Below are 18,948 nucleotides of genomic sequence, written 5' to 3'. Positions count from 1 at the left end.
CTGAAAATTTAGTTCATGAGAAACATTATTATACCACAAATACATCTCCGAATCCTTATGCAAGTACGAACCTTACGTACTGAACATAAGTTTGAAAATGATTTTGATTTCTGTTGCTATAATGAGGTATTTATCATGACGAATGCAATGATCAGGTATGTTTGTAGTATATCGATTGCTCACAAATCAGCTTCATTATGGTTATGAAACTCTAGTTCAAAACAGCCTGCAAGTTATTATGCTTCTCTACTAAAACAATTTTGGTAATGATGTGCATGAAAGCTTTGTTTTCAGCATGTATCAAAGTCAAATAGATTATTCCGGGCTTTTGCGGGCTCTTTCGAAATTTCACAATGGCTTCACTGTTCCAAAAATTAGGTCTCGCGGAGAATAATAGGCATTTTCAATAATATCAACGATTACATATCAATAATACTTATAAGAAGATTATACAATTCCAGTTGAACTGTTAATATCACAATCAATTTTTGTAACAAAAGAATAATACAATACAATACAAAAAGCAAAGGGTTTCACTATGATTGTCGGTAATAAAAAGGTATTACGCTTTTAATCTACTTACATGCATTGGCGTTACATTTAAAATAATTAGGCTAAGAATCGTATTTAAATTGTCACAATGAGTTGGTTATTAATTTAAAGCTCTTTATCGATATCTCTTTATTAATATTAATGATTTAGCAATCTGCACAGGTTCGTCTGTCCGTCCATACTGTTGATGAAGCTGCTTTTAACATGATGCTGCTAAATCACCAAGATAAACGGTAGTTAAATTAATAATAGTTTAAAACCCTAAAAAGGACGCTCGCACACAAAGAAAGTTTTTAAACTATTATTTTTATTTTATACTGTTTTATACCTAAATCTTAGCTAGTCATGTATTGTCATCAGAACTCAGATCGTACGTAAAATTTCATCCAAATTGAAGACCGGAAAGTGGGTAAAATTAAAATTCCAAGATTTTCTTACATACATAGTTACAAGGGAAACTAATATAAGCGTGTTCAAATCAAGCGATTATTAAATAAATAGGTAATTTAATACACCTTACTAATATTGATTTTCTTTTTTGGAGGAAATAATTATTGCGCCTACTCAATTTGTGAGATCATCTGACCACCTCGTTGCTCGATGAGATTCCCGTGAGTTTGGCAGTCCGCGCGGTGAGTGCGGTTTCCACGCGGACACTTGTCTAATCCTTCACCTCTCATCCGCATACCCAAATATTTTTCTACAGATTCTTTAACTACACTGAGCATAATACAAATCAAAATCTTTTAAAAGAAAAATAAAACTACATAGTTAACGTTAAAATGTGACTATGTTTAAAACGGATATAACTACCTAAACTAATAATAAGAAACAGTAACCATAATTTAAAATAACTAATTAAAACAGAAATTACAATAAATTGCAAAATAAGCATTGTCAATACATTCATACAGCCTGTTCACAAACTTACGGGTTAATAAAACCCTTCGCCTGATAGCCGCGTCCTGCATTGTGTGAAACCGAGTATTGTTGCAATGCGCTTTTCAATAGGCGCTATAGATTCCCGCAAGTAATTGCACTGCTGTGAAAGAGGGTACCATGCGTGAATAATATACTTACAATATTATTGCCCAACATGTGGGGGTTGTGAATGAAAAACTATTGTTTTATATGTGGGATATAGTTCAGAGTAAAAAACAGGTTGCGAATAATAACTTTTTTAATAAATCTCAAGCGCACACAAAACATTACTCAAGAGAAAACCGCCATCTCCTTACTAGTCTTACTACAGACAACATATTTTTTTTTAATGCGTTCCGTTTCCCACATATATTAATAATTAATGTTCGTTGAAAACATTTCCGAAAATTATTATTCTAATATAATTGTTGGTTTTTCAATTCAAAATCAGGCTTTTCCATACATTACCATCAAATACTATTACTCTCACATGTTTTATCCCTTCACTAAATATATATAACAGTTTCATTTACAAAGGTGTCGTTAGCAAAAACAAAAAAAAAATGTCAGCTCAAAAAAGCTCTGGTTTTAACTGGACAAATCGGGCTCGCTTATCTGCTCAATAAAATCGTCTATCGGTAGGCACAAAAAAAAAACTACAAGGAATTGCTATTCAAATAAAAAAATCCGAGCTTTCAAGAGGAAATCCAGTTAGATATTAATTGACAGTGATACCGTCTAGAGCGGGATTTATATGGGAAACCATAATCGATACTCGATAGCCATAGGACTGGCTGGCAAGACTTTTAATAAAACCTGCTTAAAAAGTTCTACGGACGTTTTGACTTGAAGTTATTACTGGCCAATTGGATTTAAAGAACTGACGTCACAATCCCAGTATTTGAAATAGGAAGGATTGTTATAGGTTTGAGCACATTATGCTAGATGCTAGACTGCTGCCGGTCGGGTCGAGTGAAACCCCGCTCAAATGCCATGGATGTATTTTATAATGAACTAAATTGCCCGCTATGCCCGGGGCGCAGTTTTCCGCATGTAAGCAGCTGCGCTCCTTTAACGATACCTACATTATGTCTTTGTACGATTTAGGTATTATGACTAAATAGCTACAATCCTACCTAGTAGGAAGTTAAATTCTTACAAATCTTTATATGTATGGTTTTAGAAACCAACAAAAATATGGAGAAGCGATATGAAAGTGATTCTAAAAGATAATGGTCAAAAATAAAAACAAATTGATGTTCATCCATAGATTCATCTAATCCTAAAACTTCCCATGAAATAAAATCCACAACGAGAAAACCACATCGGTAAATACATTTCTAAAAGTTTTCAAACTGAAATCTTTCATCTTTAGCACAATATAGACAGACAACACTTTCTATGGGGTAGTTTTATCAGAGTATCAGTCGATATTTCCCAGTGTTGTTACCATTCGGTCAATAGATTTCAGTTATAGAGAAATACCAGCTAAAGATTTAATAATAAATAAATAAGCTATTCAATAATTATATTAATATTAGGTTTCTATGGATAACCATTCTGACTAAAATTAGGTCCTAATTAACTAAAATCAAAGATGGTGAAAACTGTTCCTATATAGCTACAAGGAACCATTTAACTCCTTTTCAGTTTTACACATTTTTTGGTAATAATACATTTAGTATTAAAATTGTCCTGCCTTCGTATAATTTCCCGACCGCTCCAGAAGTTAGGTTTCGTTGCGTTAGAAATAGACTCCCAAGCACGGATGCCATCAATCGATAAAGACTAATGCCCTGACAGATCCCGACGTCCCTGATATATAACCTGTGCTAATTGAAACTAGACCTAACCAGCTAGGACTTAGGGTTTTTAATTTTTAAGCATTATATCGTAGAGGGTTGAATATGGGTAAATGATTATTAAAGTTCTATTTAATTGATACAAGGAGCAAATAAAAATCATTTGTCACATATAAAAATAATAATTAACACATACAAAAAGAAGTAAACAAAAATTAAAAAGTGACTAACGAAGATAAACAACTTCTACAGACAAAACCAAATAAATACTTAATCTTACGATTAGTTTGCTGATCACAGACATCCAAGTAAATAAAATGTAAATTACCAAGACTTGAAAACAAATTGAAGAATATTTTGAACACTATGGGTACCTAAAAAATAAATCAGTCATATTGAAAATCTATTCTTTTCAAAATACAGTGTGTCCTCTTAACACATGTACAGTCGCACCGAACCCACAAATTAGTTGCAACAATAATACCGTGGCAGTTTTACTTCAAATTGTTTCATAATTACTTTGTGGTTGGCAGAACAATAATTTTAAATACTGAAAGGTAAAAAACATAATAATACATAGGCTTTTGTTTTTTTTAGTTGTCCGTTCTATGTCAGCTAGGTTGGGGATACAAAGAAAGGCAAGACTTGTAGAAATTATTGATCTCAGCAATTCCGAACCAGTACCACTGAGCCACACAATCATTCTACCAAACTAAGTATGTTATAAATATACATTTGAAAAAAGAATGCATTACATTAAACTAACTGTATTGGGGGCGACGCGACGGTCAGCGACAGGCTTTTCAACCAAGGAGGTAAGCCACAGACACAAAAATGCACGGCATTTTTGTAATAAATGCTCATTAAAGGAAACCTGTGCCCTGCAGCAGAAAATTTTTAAAAAGCTGATATTGATAAAATATATAAAACCTCCCTTTGTTTTACATTATATGGTTAATATCAATCAAGTATCTAAATGTGAAAACTATCTTTGCTGTAATGAAAACCTAATAGTGAAAAAAGAATGGACCAAAAAAAAATGTCTTGCTATCAAAGTCACCGTCTACGGGTTCTTTACTCTTCTGAGCAGCCGCATACCATAATAACACATATTCCCCCCATTCATTACAACTGCTAATATCTGCTAATTGAACAAGTAAATTAATGTGAAACATTGTAAAGTACTTACACTTATGTTTGCGCAGTGTAATGAGAGGATATCATAATGAGATGTAATAAGTAGGCGTGTATGGCGTTACGGCCAGTGGAATGGTAAATATTATAGTATGAGCATTAAAGGATGACATGTTTAGAAAACGAGTAATATAAAATCAATTTGAGTAGATAAGTCTTCATTATAGAATACTTAGTAATGTACCTATACATATTGTTTTAGCTTGGTGCCATGTAAAAGGCGATGTATAAAAGAGTGCTAACTCTGATCTGAATATCACCTACGGTCATTATAATTAGTTTACACTTTTCCCAACTTTGTCGGCGTCGGCTTCCTGTGTAACCGGATGCAGCTGAGTATCAATTTTACACGGCGCAACTGCCAATCTATTTCCACCCTCCCCTGCTTTTTTAAAAAGCTTTGGACTATGGAAACGAATAAAAAACAAACCACAAATACTGGCTAAAAGTAATTATATTTTCCATCAAATCTCTATAAAATTCATATTTCTCTGTAACTTTTATGAAACTGAATCCTGTCAAAGCAAAGCCTATTGCATTGAACTAAATTGAAAAATCCCTGAACTAATAACGAGGCATAATAGGAAACCATTGAGCCACTGTTCGGTAAAAATGGATCAAAGTGAATCTGAATGAAATTTATCTCCTACTCCATTTAACATACCGGGAACATGAAATTGAAACATATAGTGCTTCAAAAGACTGTCACAGAATACCAAATTAATAAAAAATATACTAGTGTTCATAAAACGGTCGCTCTATTTATTTTCAATCAAGTTCTTTGTGAGCAATAAAATCTCGTTTGCCATACAGCTGCCGATTGTGGCTCTAATTGAAACATTTAGGGTGAACACAATAAGTAACACTGTATCATGTGTAATCCTCATTATATTCGCATCCTTCTTTCGTGAGAAACATCGTAAAATGGAGGGTCTCGGCATGGTCAATGTCGAATGTCCAAAACAAAATTTGCATAAGCAGTAGCTACTTCTTATAAGTTCATCCACTTGAAAATGTATCAATGGGCGTGAATAGTGGGATTAGCCATTTCGAAACCAGCTTCCAAGATCATCATGTTCTATATAATAGGAATGATGTGAAAACAAGTACTTAAAGGCAAATTCAAAAGGAACGTAATCTAAAATCTGCGTCGCAGCAAAACATGTCCGAGAAACTTTGTTACGACAAAACTGCATTGTTGACAATTGAATTGTGCAACACGAGGTGACAAAAGTTAACAAAGTCTGATTTAATGTCCTTAACTCTTCACAGGGTCCAGATAATCCCTGCATCCATTTACTTTATCCATCCATTAGCCAGAGCTTTTTAGCAGCTAATTGTATCTCCAGAGCCAATATTCATTAAAACCTTGATGATAATTGTGGACACCACACTCCACTGCATTGCCTTAACTAATTAATGGTATTTACTTCTGGTGAATGCGAATGGACGGTTTCGCTAAGTGTCAGCGTCCAGTGCTTCCGATCCTCATTTAAGCTGGTTAAACCTTCGAAATCAATTTGCAAGTAAAGTGTAAAGTATACTGTGAACCTTTAGCCGATCGTTTGACTATCTCATAAATCAGTGTGGCAAATGATAAGTTAAGTTTGACTGTGTTTTTTTGTTCATTATTTAAAATCCTGATGTATTTGCAAGCCCTAATTGATTTATAAGTTGGGTAAAATGTTTTTGAAATTGTGTGTAACCAAAAATTATTATATTCTGTTGAAATATCAAAAACAAATGAATATCCGCTCACTGAAAACTCTTCACAATAAATTCGGGTATCATCTCACTATTGGATTTATTTTAATTTATATCCAATAATTATGAAAGCTAGCTTAATTATAAAAGTAGCACATTCAATGTTCAATGATGTGATGTATGCAAACTGAAGTACACTTGAATACTGTGTAATCAAAATTATTGTAAACAGTGGAGCCTTCAATGTGGTTAGCGGTAATATTTGCATTGGAACCTGCAAACAGTTTTATTGGAAAAATAAATTATAATATTATTATGGTTTAACATACCCTTCCGACTACTGAATCCTCTGCGGTAGGATGCGAGTAAAGGAATGTTTGCCGTACTCAACCAATAATTATTGATATTTTGTAGATAACTGATTCATGTTTACATAATTATTTTCCAATATTTTATAATTAAATCAATTATCAGTGCTGATTAAGTCCAACTTTATAAATCAAATGAATCGGAAATGTTTGAACAATCTCTTATATACTTTCAAATAAGCCAAAATCCTTTTTCCCAAGCAAGAATGAAACGCAGAAGCAAACTTCATTAAACATCACTTCACTAAACTTCATCACTTCATTAAACTTAATTGAAAACACACATATAATCATTGTGTAACTGCGAAAAATGATCAGCCCAACCTGCTGAAGTTCAGTACTTAAAAGAAAACTATATAAGCTACATCTACTTAAAGAATGCTATTCTTCAACCACGTTCCTATAGTAACCGCGAATTTGAGATTTAAATTCTACACAATAGAAGCCACTTTAGCTTGGCCCTTAGTCCTAATCATCATACGCAGATTGTAATCGGTGTCCCATAGGAAACTGTGGAGCTTCATATTATTCCGTCATGTGAATATAACAACCCCTTTCTTTGTAACTAGAAACAGCTTCTGTTTAGAACATCCTGTATACTGTTCAAGACTGAGGTCTTCCAAGGTTGATGTTTCAAATGGTAATCAGTAACTTTATTTTCAATCATCATGAGTTGCATAAATTCTGTCATTTAAAAAGGATTCTGAAAAGCTCTATTACTTCAATTTTTCTATTCGTAACCGAAAATGTAAGAAGTATGTCATACCCCATGATAGCTAAGAGAGTTTTCTGTGACATGTATTGTACCTTCTACAATAACAAACACTGACAATAAAATTCAATACTTTTCGACCTCTCTTTCAACTAAAGGTAAACAGTAGCCATTCAACTCGCCACCGTCTTATTTTAAGACACGTAGTTTTGCAAATATAGGTTATTCCACATTTCAATATGAATGGACCCCGAAGCTTATCTCGGTATGTCTGGTACGCTTCAACAACTTTAAATACACACACATCTTGTTACTAGTACTTTAAAAATCGTTTTGAAATCTGGGTGCGCGTGTGTTATGCAAATTATTTTTGTTCGAATTCATAAGGTTTAGTTCAATAAAGGTGTAAAGCTACTGCGCTTTTTGCCCTCGCAAAAAATACGCGATACAGTTCAGATACTCAGTTGTTTTTGGTAGGTGCATTCGAGAAAGGCCGATTCAATCTCGAAAAACCACAAAAGTTCGGAAAAGTGAGCGGGAAATCCGTTAGACAAAATCTATAATCAAAAGATTTTCACAAAAATCAACATCAATTAACTTTAGACATCTCATGTAAAATAGAGACAGTATTTTTAAGAGCTTTTTTATTTTTCAGTTCGAAAATACCAGTAATAAGATGACCAGTAAAGCTTATAAAAGCGTGTCAAAAAGGAAATTAATAAAGCCCATACTTTCCAATTCTTATCAAGTTTCTTCCAACAACTGTTAAGAACATGAGTCACCAGCTTCATACATATGTCAAAAACATGCCCAACAATATTCCAATGTTAGGTACTTAAAACCATTTGATACACTAACATGTTCCCGTTGTATAGAAATTGAGTGACAAGTTAAAGAAGGGCTCGCTGCCCACAAAAACCGTTGTAAATAACCAATGGTTACACCACATGCTCAATTAAATACCCCTTTGGCATTTACCGTTAAATTGCTTACTAAAATACTGTTGGACTGCATTAAAACTAGATTTTACCCCCGGCTTTATGTTCATAATCGATTCAGCCGTTTCAATTCAAAATAATATAAAGATAAAACATTATTTGTTATGGTTTTGGTAGCAAGAAGAAAAAAAAAACAATAAAAGAATTTACTAAGAGAAAAAAAAAGAAAAGAAAGAGACACTAAGGAGAAAATGCTTCCATGACCTGCCTTTTCCCGTTTTTGCTGCCGTGACGATGTTCAAAAATTTCAGCTTACTACCCACCAATTCGTCTTTCCTATCCGACACACGGAAGAAGTCGTCGTCGTGACAAGATAGTCTCCACGCCAAGCGTTAATGTTATGAACGAAAAACTCGTACGCCAAAAAATAAGCTCGATTCAATTTCATATTATAAATTAAAGCAAGTTCAATTTATTGCAATGATATTTTATAAGACTTCATACTTCAAAGGAGCTTACATTTATTTAGCTTCAGTATTTCTAGGATTCACATCTTTACTACAAATCAGTTTAATTGGTCCATCCAAGTGGAAGGCTCTGAAATCCTTCGATAAATTGCGAGCTTCTACATAAGTACCATTACTTCCAATATTAATGAGCTATGGAAAGTACTGATCAATAAGGATCAGCATTCACATTAATAAGCATTTTTCCAATCATGGAATTGCATTGGAAAGGGCTGGTAAACCCCATTTTTTTCCCATGGAAATTATGCTTTTCTACTAAAGGATTTAATCAATTAAGTCTATTACTGGTCGGGATAATGGAGCTTAGCATTAATATTTCTATGTAATAGCAGTGCTTGCGTCTTTTTGATCGTCAATTGTCAGTATTACATTATTATCTTGCTAGTTTTTTGGCTGACCACATCCTCAATATGAGCTATGAAGACAAAGAGCTCTTCTTTATCATTATTGGAATTTATAAAAACTTGAACAAGCTCTTTATAAGAGTTTCCTAATAGGACATTTGTTTTTTCAAAGAAATATTAGGTGTTGACGAGAAGATAACCCAACTAACATAGTAGCCTTCAGTTTCCTTCCAATCAAACATAACTTTAGACTTCAAGTCTCAAATTCAAACGGATATAATAGCAGGTCTACCCAATGAACAAAATAAGAATGATGGAAAAACTGAAATTCTAAAGGAAACTAATTAAAATGTTACGTCAGAAACCTTTTAACCTCAGAAGGTTGCAAAACGTGATCAAACATTGTTTGCCCATTCCTTTGTTTCAATTAACTCGTTAACAAATCAAGAAGAAATAACAGAAATTCTAAAGACTAAAATTCATAGGGTTTCAGTTTGAACATTAACTAAAGGAGCAACAGGTAGGGTACCTACCTCTTAGAAGGAAACTCAAAAGGCACTCTTAAAACTGAGTTGGGTAAAGTTTTTGTGGACAAAGAAACAAGTTTTCATCATTTATGGTGTAAAATTTTCTTTTTTGTCATTGTTTTTATTGGGAATGGTGTTGTTCGTAATAGTTTGTAGGGTTTTTGTTGTGGCAGCGTGTGTCCGTCCGCTGTGAAAGCTAGAGCGTTACTGAAGTTTGACCCCACTCCACGCGCCCCTCCCCAGCCGTCTACCGTACTACTAGTGGAGAGTAAACACACACCCGGGTAGTCCCGGCCTGTTGAACTCAGTGTCTCGTGGAGTTCGCTTTCAAGCTGTGCTGTGAACGGTGGCTGTGTCTTCATACAGTTAACTACTAATTCTTTACATTTAACATAGGTACTGTTTGGATTAAACTGCACTGCGATTTTTTATACTATTTGTAGTGCTCTTGCAATTTTTATATTTCTGTATAAGCCTTGTCCGAATAAATCTTTGCACTGAATCATTTTATATTTTCTTAATGTAGCTTTAGCCCAATTAGACAGAGCTGTGCCTAAGTATAGTTATCTAGGAAAGGCATCTAGGAATGTTAGCAAAATCACTAGTAGATCTAAATGCTTGCGCCTAGTTACTTATAACAACATTGTTAAACTTTTTATTACACCTATTGAACTCATCATAACTTTCAACGAGCTTCTTACACTTTTACCTAGAATCTAACACGAGTTTCTTAACTATTACTTGTACTATTATATTTGTGCTATCTTTAAGAGTTTCTGTATGAATAAATACATGTTTTTCTATAGCGACATGTATGTTTTTAATACAATTTAAGAGTTGTTATGTTAATTTTGGGGGATGTCTTGAACAGAGGGGTGGTTTGTTCATGGCCCCGTTCCTAATGTGATGTCGTTCAGAGCGGAGCTACTGGACTCCTATTCATAATCTTACTTGCTCTGTGGAATGTGAATACTGCTTAAGATAAAGGGGAAACATGTCTGCGGTTTTCGATAGCGATGCTCTTTTCGTGGTTGTGTTCAGAAATTTTCATCATAGGTAGTCAAATGACAGTATGTGCGTACATACTTGGTTCAAATTAGATAGTTTGTTTTTCTTTTGGAACCCATTTAGCTTTTCTTAGCAATAGACGAGTTGGCCGTTTTATAACGTATTTTGTGTGCTATAATGGTTTGGAAAGCTTTACTTAGGTTTTTTTAGAGACTGTTGAGTTAACTTTGTTATAATGTATTTTGTGCGCTATGATTGGCGACAAATTGTTGAAATTGGTTGTCATTATCTATTTATATGAGATTAGACTTGTATTTCTGTACTATTAAACCGTTTTCGCTGTATTATACTTCAAATGTGTTTGTTTATTATAAAATTATAGCTACCGCCCGCGTCCCAAGATAACTATTTCGCGTAGCTAGATGGCGACAAAAACTATCTTATGTCCTTTTTCCGAGTCTAAAATATCTCCCCTCTAATTTTCATCTTAAACGGCTCAATCATTCTTGACTTATAAGTAGTGCAACTAAGACTTTTATATTAATTGATGCCGTATTAATATAGTTATACATATTTATTGTTTAATATTATTTTTTATACAAATAATAGTTTTAGGATATACAATAACGGTAAATAAGGTGATAATTATGTTATTTTAGTATTTTTTGGTAAATTCTTCCAATAACTAATTCAAAAAACTATTTTTTTTTAAGACAGAGCTGTAATAAAATAATATATACTGTTTGGCACAGTGGTCAAGCCTCAACAAATAAAAGATTTAAAAAACTCAAGTTCCTGCATCATTTTTATTTATTTCGTTTTTAATATGAATAAAATAGTTCACAATTGAGTAATTAAAAGTATTTATCACTCCTTTGTTAAGTTATGTAATGATTTGATTTGAATTCATTGAACGTCTCGCTCGACGCGCTCGCGTAGTCTTCCGACGGCAAATGAAAATCATCCAATTTCAGTTAAAAAATAAACAAAACATGAACAACACGACTAGAAAAAACGTCGTTACTATATAATCACATAATTTAAACATTAATTGACTGTTAAAGTTCAGTTATTTACAAAAAAATAAAAAATATATTTAAAAAAAGCTTTTCTTTAAATTTCGAACTGTTTATAATAATTATTCCCAAGATGTAATTAATATTGAATAGATATACATAAGAAAAAACACAGTAAATGTTTACAAAAATGTATGAACAATGTGCCGACGGCAAAGTGAAACCGCTTTTTTAAAATAAACTACAAACAGTAACTATAATAAACTATGTGACATTAAAGTCTCTTTACTAAGTAGGCAAAAGTCTCCAATTCTAATTTAATACCGAGTTTATTATGAAAAACTAGAAAACTTTAGCTCTTCGATTCGTAAAGTTAGTAAAAATAACTAAAAAGTATAAAATCTTACAGGAACTCTATTTGAAAACCAATCAATTATTTTGAAAGTTATCCGAACTGAATTTTGAACTTTTTGAGATTTTTTGCCGACGGCAAAAGACAAAGCATATTTTTAAATAAGTTCAAAAACTTACTGAATTCACTCTAAAACGTAAAACTATTGTCATCTAGACTGTTCTCTGAGAGAAATACTAATTTTTATTCATATTTTCACGATTTTCTGAACATACATCCGACACGAACGGCAAAATATTTGAAGTCCAAAAAACTTCGAAAAGTCGAAAAACAGTCATAATTTGACACTTGTTAAAAACAAAATGTAAATCTAAAATTATTTTTGGTCGCTCTAAGAAAAAAAGTTAAAAAAAAAAATCACAAAGTCCAGTTTTCATTGAAAAAAAGACCTTATATTCTTGCCCGTGTATGGGCGCTTATAAAGACGTGTGGTGGGGTTGACCCGAGGGGGAACCGTAGGGTTGTCAGCAATTAGAATTTACCCCGATTTGGGGAGCAGGTACTTTGCTTGATTGTCTACCAGTTGTATGCATAGTAGCGCATGTCTGACCGGAGTATGGCAAAAATAGTTTTTTTTTTTCAGAAATGTTATTTTTTATACAGTTGCTTTGGTGGCTGGATCGTGGATGAAAATTTTAAGCATTTTTCGACATCATTATCATTGAACTATATAAATCGTTGTTCAAGTCAAGTACAAAAAAAAATCATATAACTAAATATTTTGTTAGTAACAAAACTCACAATATAAAAACACAGTAATTTGAATATTTCAGTAACATAAAAGTAGAATATTGTAATACAATTTTTTTTTTTAATTAAAAACCTAAAAAAGCGGGAAGTTGAGTTGTCAATTTAAAGATATGATAAAATTAAATGTTAGTGTTTTTGAGATTTTACATTAAATGATAAATAAATCATTACCCTTAAATTGGAATAGTTCCAATATGATTAAATCAAAATAAAAATTCACAATATATGTATAAATATCGTTTTGTTTTAGAAATAGTTCCAAAAACAACTGCAATAAATACAAAGTTCTTTAAGTGACTTACCTAGTACCTACGCTGCAGACCCGCGGCACAGGGGTAAAAAACGGGGAAATTTCAATTCGAAGCTCGCCCTCTAAAATGATCCCTTTCCTCAGGTTCCACCCATTGAAGTACGCATGCGCGAACTTCTCCCTAACCACCCCCTGGCTATAAAAGGTTCTGTAGACCGGGCCGGGAACTCACAGGATCAGAAGATTTCGTAATAGCAACCTCGTAGTAACCACGGTCGGCAAAGCAGTTCTCGCCTGTTTCTCGAGGCGAGAAGCCGCGCTCAGACGCTCCGCGCTATCACTTCACTTGTCAAAATAAAAATATTAACCTCTCCAAAATAATTCACTGTAACTTCATAAAAAAATCCGGGCTCTAAATTCGCGTAAAAAACATGTAACTCAAGATTGGTGGTTCCAGATTTCGGTAAGTTGGAGAACTTTATGCTTTTTTGTTTATTTCACGCCTGTTTTGATTTCGTTCTATCATTTTTAAGGTTAGGTCTGTGTTATTTTCCTTGTTTTATTTTTTTCTTCACTTATTTATTGAGGGAAATTATTTTTTTGACTTGAAATTTTTTTGGGTGGGTAATACACTTATTTTATAACTTGTTATTTTTTATGATTATTATTTACGATTTTATTTTATTTTGCGAACTTTTAAATTATGTGTATAAGTGCGGAAAATGTAACGTCAAGTTTTGCTCGCGACTTTGCTCTTATGAGATCAAACTGAAAAAAACTATCTCTTCTGAGCGAATTGAATTAAATAATTTTCTGCGGTTAGCTTTTCATCCGCGACTGTAATATTTGCTGAGCTTTTCTAAGTCCTGTAGACTTTGCGAATTAGTCAATAACTTTCTCAGTTTTAAATGTAAAGTTAAATAAAAATAAAATCGGGTAAAGGATTTAGTCATTGCAATTTCCGCATTTAATATTATTTCAGGATTTCTTATAGCTTCGTCATCGACGGGAATTTTGAATTTCGAAACATCGGTTTAGAACTTAGGGACTTTAACATTTTCACAATTCGTTGGGGTTTAATAATAATGGAGTATTTTGGGTAATAAGGTCACTTCTCTAATACTGAAACTTGGATAGGAAAATGCCGAAACTCGTAGCTCTCTCGTGATCACGTAATGACGGGCGCCGCGCCGTCTGCTCACCAGCCAACTGAAGGGAACTCTCACACAAAGGCTGCCGTGTTCACCAGTATTTTTGACGAAAATGCATCAAGCATTTGCTGAGCTAGTTCGGAAATTGATTCGTTATCAGATAAAAGGTTTTACTGAGCTTAGCCACTGCTTATTTTATTGCGATAAGCGATGGGTAAAGCGACTATCGTGTACCTTATTATATAGTCTGCTTCGGTAAAGTTAGAGGAGTATATTTTTATTAAAGACAGGGAAGTAGGGAAATTTCGTATTTACTTTTCGGTACGGTTTCAACAATGAGACATTTTTACAGGTTTTTTCAATTGGAGAATAGGCCAAATGAAAGGTTTCAGACAAGACAAAGACATTTAATTTGGATGGGAAACCTCCTAAGGAATTTTTAGGAATTCATAAACTTCTTCTTCTTGAGTACTTCTGGCATGGTGATCCTCTCATTTTGACTTCTGAATTCAACTTTTAAATAGGGCTATCTAAGTAACAATTATGTTACTCAGTAATACTCCGACATTCATACATTTTGCCAATTATTTGGCAAATGCTTCTTTTTAAATTATGACTCGACTTCTGTTACTTCTGAAAAGACTTTAATTTTTAAATTCATGCTTTGGTCACTTCTGAAATGGTGATATTTCACGTTCGCCACTGAGTTTCAATATTGACTGAGAATTTTATATCTTCTCTTTCCGTACTTCTGACTTGGTGATAAAATTATTAAACTCAGACTTTGGTCGCTTCTGACATGGTCCCCTCCTAATTTCAATACTGACTTAGAATTCGAACTTGAAGTTTTAAATTCAGACTTCGGTCGCTCTGACATGGCCACTTCCTACTTTTAATACTGACTTAGAATTCGGACTTGAAGTTTTGAATTCAGACTTCCGTTGCTTCTGACATGACCATTTCCTACTTTTAATACTGACTTAGAATTCGGACTTGAAGTTTTAAATTCAGACTTCCGTTGCTTCTGACATGACCACTTCCTACTTTTAATACTGACTTAGAATTCGGACTTGAAGTTTTAAATTCAGACTTCCGTTGCTTCTGACATGACCACTTCCTACTTTTAATACTGACTTAAAGGACAATGCTATTCTTTGTATGGAAGTTGGGCTCAAGAGTTGCCCACAGTAACTGCATAGTGTATTATGTTCCATAGGCTTATAATAGGTCCCAGACCGAAATATTTCGGAATCTATCCCAGGAGTCCTGAGAAAAACTGGTTTGACTCTTATTCAATATTACGAAAAATATGCTTACGAACTCTTAACTATTCCACTTTTATTACCTTAATTGAAATGCATTATAATATTAATCGATAAATACGAGGTATTGAAAGAGATTTTTTTTTACCGACTTCAAAAAATGGAGGATTTTCTCAGTTCGTTTGTATTCTTTTTACGTAAGTACGTGCATAACTCCGTCGTTTACCAACCGATTTAAACAATCATTTTATTGTTTGAAAGAATTTACTTTCCAAATGGTTCCTTTGTTATTCGGTCCAGGGTCTGGTGATAGAAACCTTAAAACAATAGGGAAATCTCGGAAATTGTAAGCACATATCGAATAAAAACTTGTCATTTGGGTATATGTCTCCGACACCACAAAACAGTGGAGGTTAAGACCTGACCTGACGGTGGAGACGACAGTGAGACGAGGGAACTCCTCAACGGTATCTATTTACTACCTCGTGTTCGAGCTTATTTCATTTGTCTTGATAAGATTTTTCCATTGCCATTACGGATATTAATTGCATGACGCTACACGAACTTAGGACTGATTGTGGTAGATAGAGACTGAAAAGCAAGAGAAACAACAGTTACCTTTAAACGTCTATTTTTGTTTTTTTTTTTTATCCTGTTAACAGTGAAACCACTAACTATCTGAATATTATTTCAAGAAAAGAGGTTGTTAGGTTTGTGGCTGCTTAAAATGGCTTGCTAACAATGGCTGGCTAACATTAGAACCGGTTTTTCCCGGGACCTCTGGGACCGATTTAAAAAATATTTGGATTCCGTCTTAAGAGTGAAGTAAAGAACCTATCTTAACCATTCCCACTACTGGGCAAATGGCTTGGGCTTTATAAAGTGACTGTTCAAGTTTAACATTAGAACCGGTTTTTTTCGGGACCTCTGGGACCGATTTCCAAAATATTTGGATTTCCTGTTAACAGTGCAGTAAAGAACCTATTTCGACCACTTTCACTGCTGGGCAAATGGCTCAGGCTTTGTTAAGTGACTATCTATGGAGAACATTTGAACCGGTTTTTTTCGGGACCTCTGGGACCAATTTCCAAAATATTTGGATTTCGTGTTAACAGTGAAGTAAAGAACCTATTCTAACCATTCCCACTATTGGGCAAATGGCTTGGGCTTTATAAAGTGACTGTTCAAGTTTAACATTAGAACCGGTTTTTCTCGGGACCTCTGGGACCGATTTCCAAAATATTTGGATTTCGTGTTAACAGTGCAGTAAAGAACCTATTTGGACCACTTTCACTGCTGGGCAAATGGCTCAGACTTTGTTAAGTGACTATCTATGGAGAACATTTGAACTGGGTTTTTTCGGGACCTCTGGGACCGATTTCAAAAATATTTGGATTTCGTGTTCAGAGTGCACTATGGAACCAGCTGGAACTACTCCCACTGCTGGGCAAACTTTGAGCCCCGACCCTGGCATTGTCCTTTGAACTTGAAGTTTTAAATTCAGACTTTGGTCGCTTCTGACATGGCCACTTCCTACTTTTAATACTAACTTAGAATTCGGACTTGAAGTTTTAAATTCAGACTTTGGTGGCTCCTGACGTGGCCACTTCTGACTTTCAATAATTACTTAGAATTTGGACTTCAATTTTATACTCACTTCTGACATGGTCACTTCTGACTTTCAATACTGACTTAGAATTCGGACTTGAAGTTTTAAATTGAGACTTCGGTCGCTTCTGACATGGCCACCTCCTTCTTTCAATACTGACTTAGAATTTAGATTTCAAGACTTAATAAATTCAGACTTGGTCTCTTCTGACATAATCACTTCTGACTTTCAATACTGAATTAGAATTTGGACTTCAAGATTTAAATTCAGACTTTGATCACTTCGGGTATGGCCACTTCTGACTTTCAGTACTGACTTAGAATTTGGACTTGAAGTTTTAAATTCAGACTTCCGTTTCTTCTGACATGACCACTTCCTACTTTTAATACTGACTTAAATTTGAACTTGAAGTTTTAAATTCAGACTTCCGTTGCTTCTGACATGACCACTTCCTACTTTTAATACTGACTTAAATTTGAACTTGAAGTTTTAAATTCAGACTTTGGTCGCTTCTGACATGGTCACCTTTGACTTTCAGTACTGACAGATAATGTTGACTTCAAGTTTTAAATTCAGACTTTGATCGCTTCTGACATGGCCGCTTCTGCCTTTCAATTTCAATACTGACTTAGACTTTGGTCGCTTCTGACATGGCCACGTCCTATTTACAATATTGACTACGAATTTTACGTCTCAATTTTACCTATAAGTCACTTCTTACTTGGTAATTTTTCACTCGAAATCATGTCTTAGGGAATTTACGGAGAACTAAAATACTTGATATGTGATCAAGCACTTTTAATTTTTATTTGTAAAATTCTTTGGCTCGGCTTTGAATTTTTGGGGGTCTTCTGAGGTAGCGATCATTTAGGAACTTCATGACTTTAAATATTTGCTCTTAGGCTTCCATTGACTTTTTCTCTACTCTTTGGGAACTTTAGCCTTTTCCCCAATTTAAATTATTATCTTATGAGATTACAATTATGTCACCCTGGTGTAACTACCTACAACATTTTATGAGTTAGCACATCTCACACATCTTTGAGACGTAAAAAAATAGTTCAGTCTAAACTCTACAGATTCAAATTCAAGATTCATGGTCATATTTCATTATTTTTCTTCCTGTTGATATTTTTATAATAACTATTCAAGATGATTATAGTTATTTATCGGTATTCATTAATACAATGGTTATTCGCAAAAGAAAAAAATGCACATAACACGACCGCTATTGTTCAACAAATAACTTAACAAAAATACTTTTCTTTGATAATTGACCATTGTTTCTCGTAGCTCTCTACTAACGATATGTGTGCTATATCAATTGACCGACCAAATAAGCAGTTTCCACACATCAAAAGGATAATTTAAATGAAAAATGATACAAAAATAAATAAATATGTTATACTAAAATTAAAAAAAAATGTTTGAATTATTCTACCTCTTAATTGACACCTCACATTATATTATACAGAAACAAAAGAAGTTTATGTACTAAATAAAAAATATTTTTATTATAAGAGGCCTAGACACTACTGGTCACTTATTATGAACAATTTGCATCGATTAATTTAATGAGCCCGAGCGAACAGTGCGGCTGTAAATGTGCTCTGTTTGATAGCAATCCAACCAAGTCGATAAACAAGTGACCACCAATAGTTCAATACTCGATAACTAGAGTTTCGGTTGTAGAGTATACTACTACAAGATGACGATTAAAGACTTTGTTGGGTCAACAGATAAAAATCCAAAAGACTGTATTTCATATTTTGTAATTTTAAAGGGATCTTTAAAATCCGATGATTCATTAGAGTATTAAAATAAACCACGTCTTTAGAGCATTTGCCTACCTATCTGAGCATAAAGATTTGGGTTCGATTCCCAGTTGAGTAAAGCAACTA

General features: G+C 33.8%; 1 protein-coding gene across 1 annotated transcript in view; it reads left to right on the top strand.

The window, feature by feature from the left end:
• The first annotated feature begins 13,271 nt into the window (after window positions 1–13,271).
• The window catches only part of LOC124645411 (alpha-1,3-mannosyl-glycoprotein 4-beta-N-acetylglucosaminyltransferase A), a 31,330-nt gene continuing 25,653 nt past the window's right edge, over window positions 13,272–18,948 (top strand). The window contains exon 1 of the mRNA XM_047185216.1: window positions 13,272–13,488. The gene's annotated coding sequence lies outside the window, so the exon portion shown is untranslated. The remainder of the gene's footprint in view (window positions 13,489–18,948) is intronic.

The sequence above is a fragment of the Helicoverpa zea genome, chromosome 31 (assembly GCF_022581195.2).
Source record: "Helicoverpa zea isolate HzStark_Cry1AcR chromosome 31, ilHelZeax1.1, whole genome shotgun sequence".
Taxonomy (NCBI): Eukaryota; Metazoa; Arthropoda; class Insecta; order Lepidoptera; family Noctuidae; genus Helicoverpa; species Helicoverpa zea.
The sequence above is the reverse complement of the archived record's forward strand: the minus strand, read 5'-3'. Positions and strand labels throughout refer to the sequence as shown.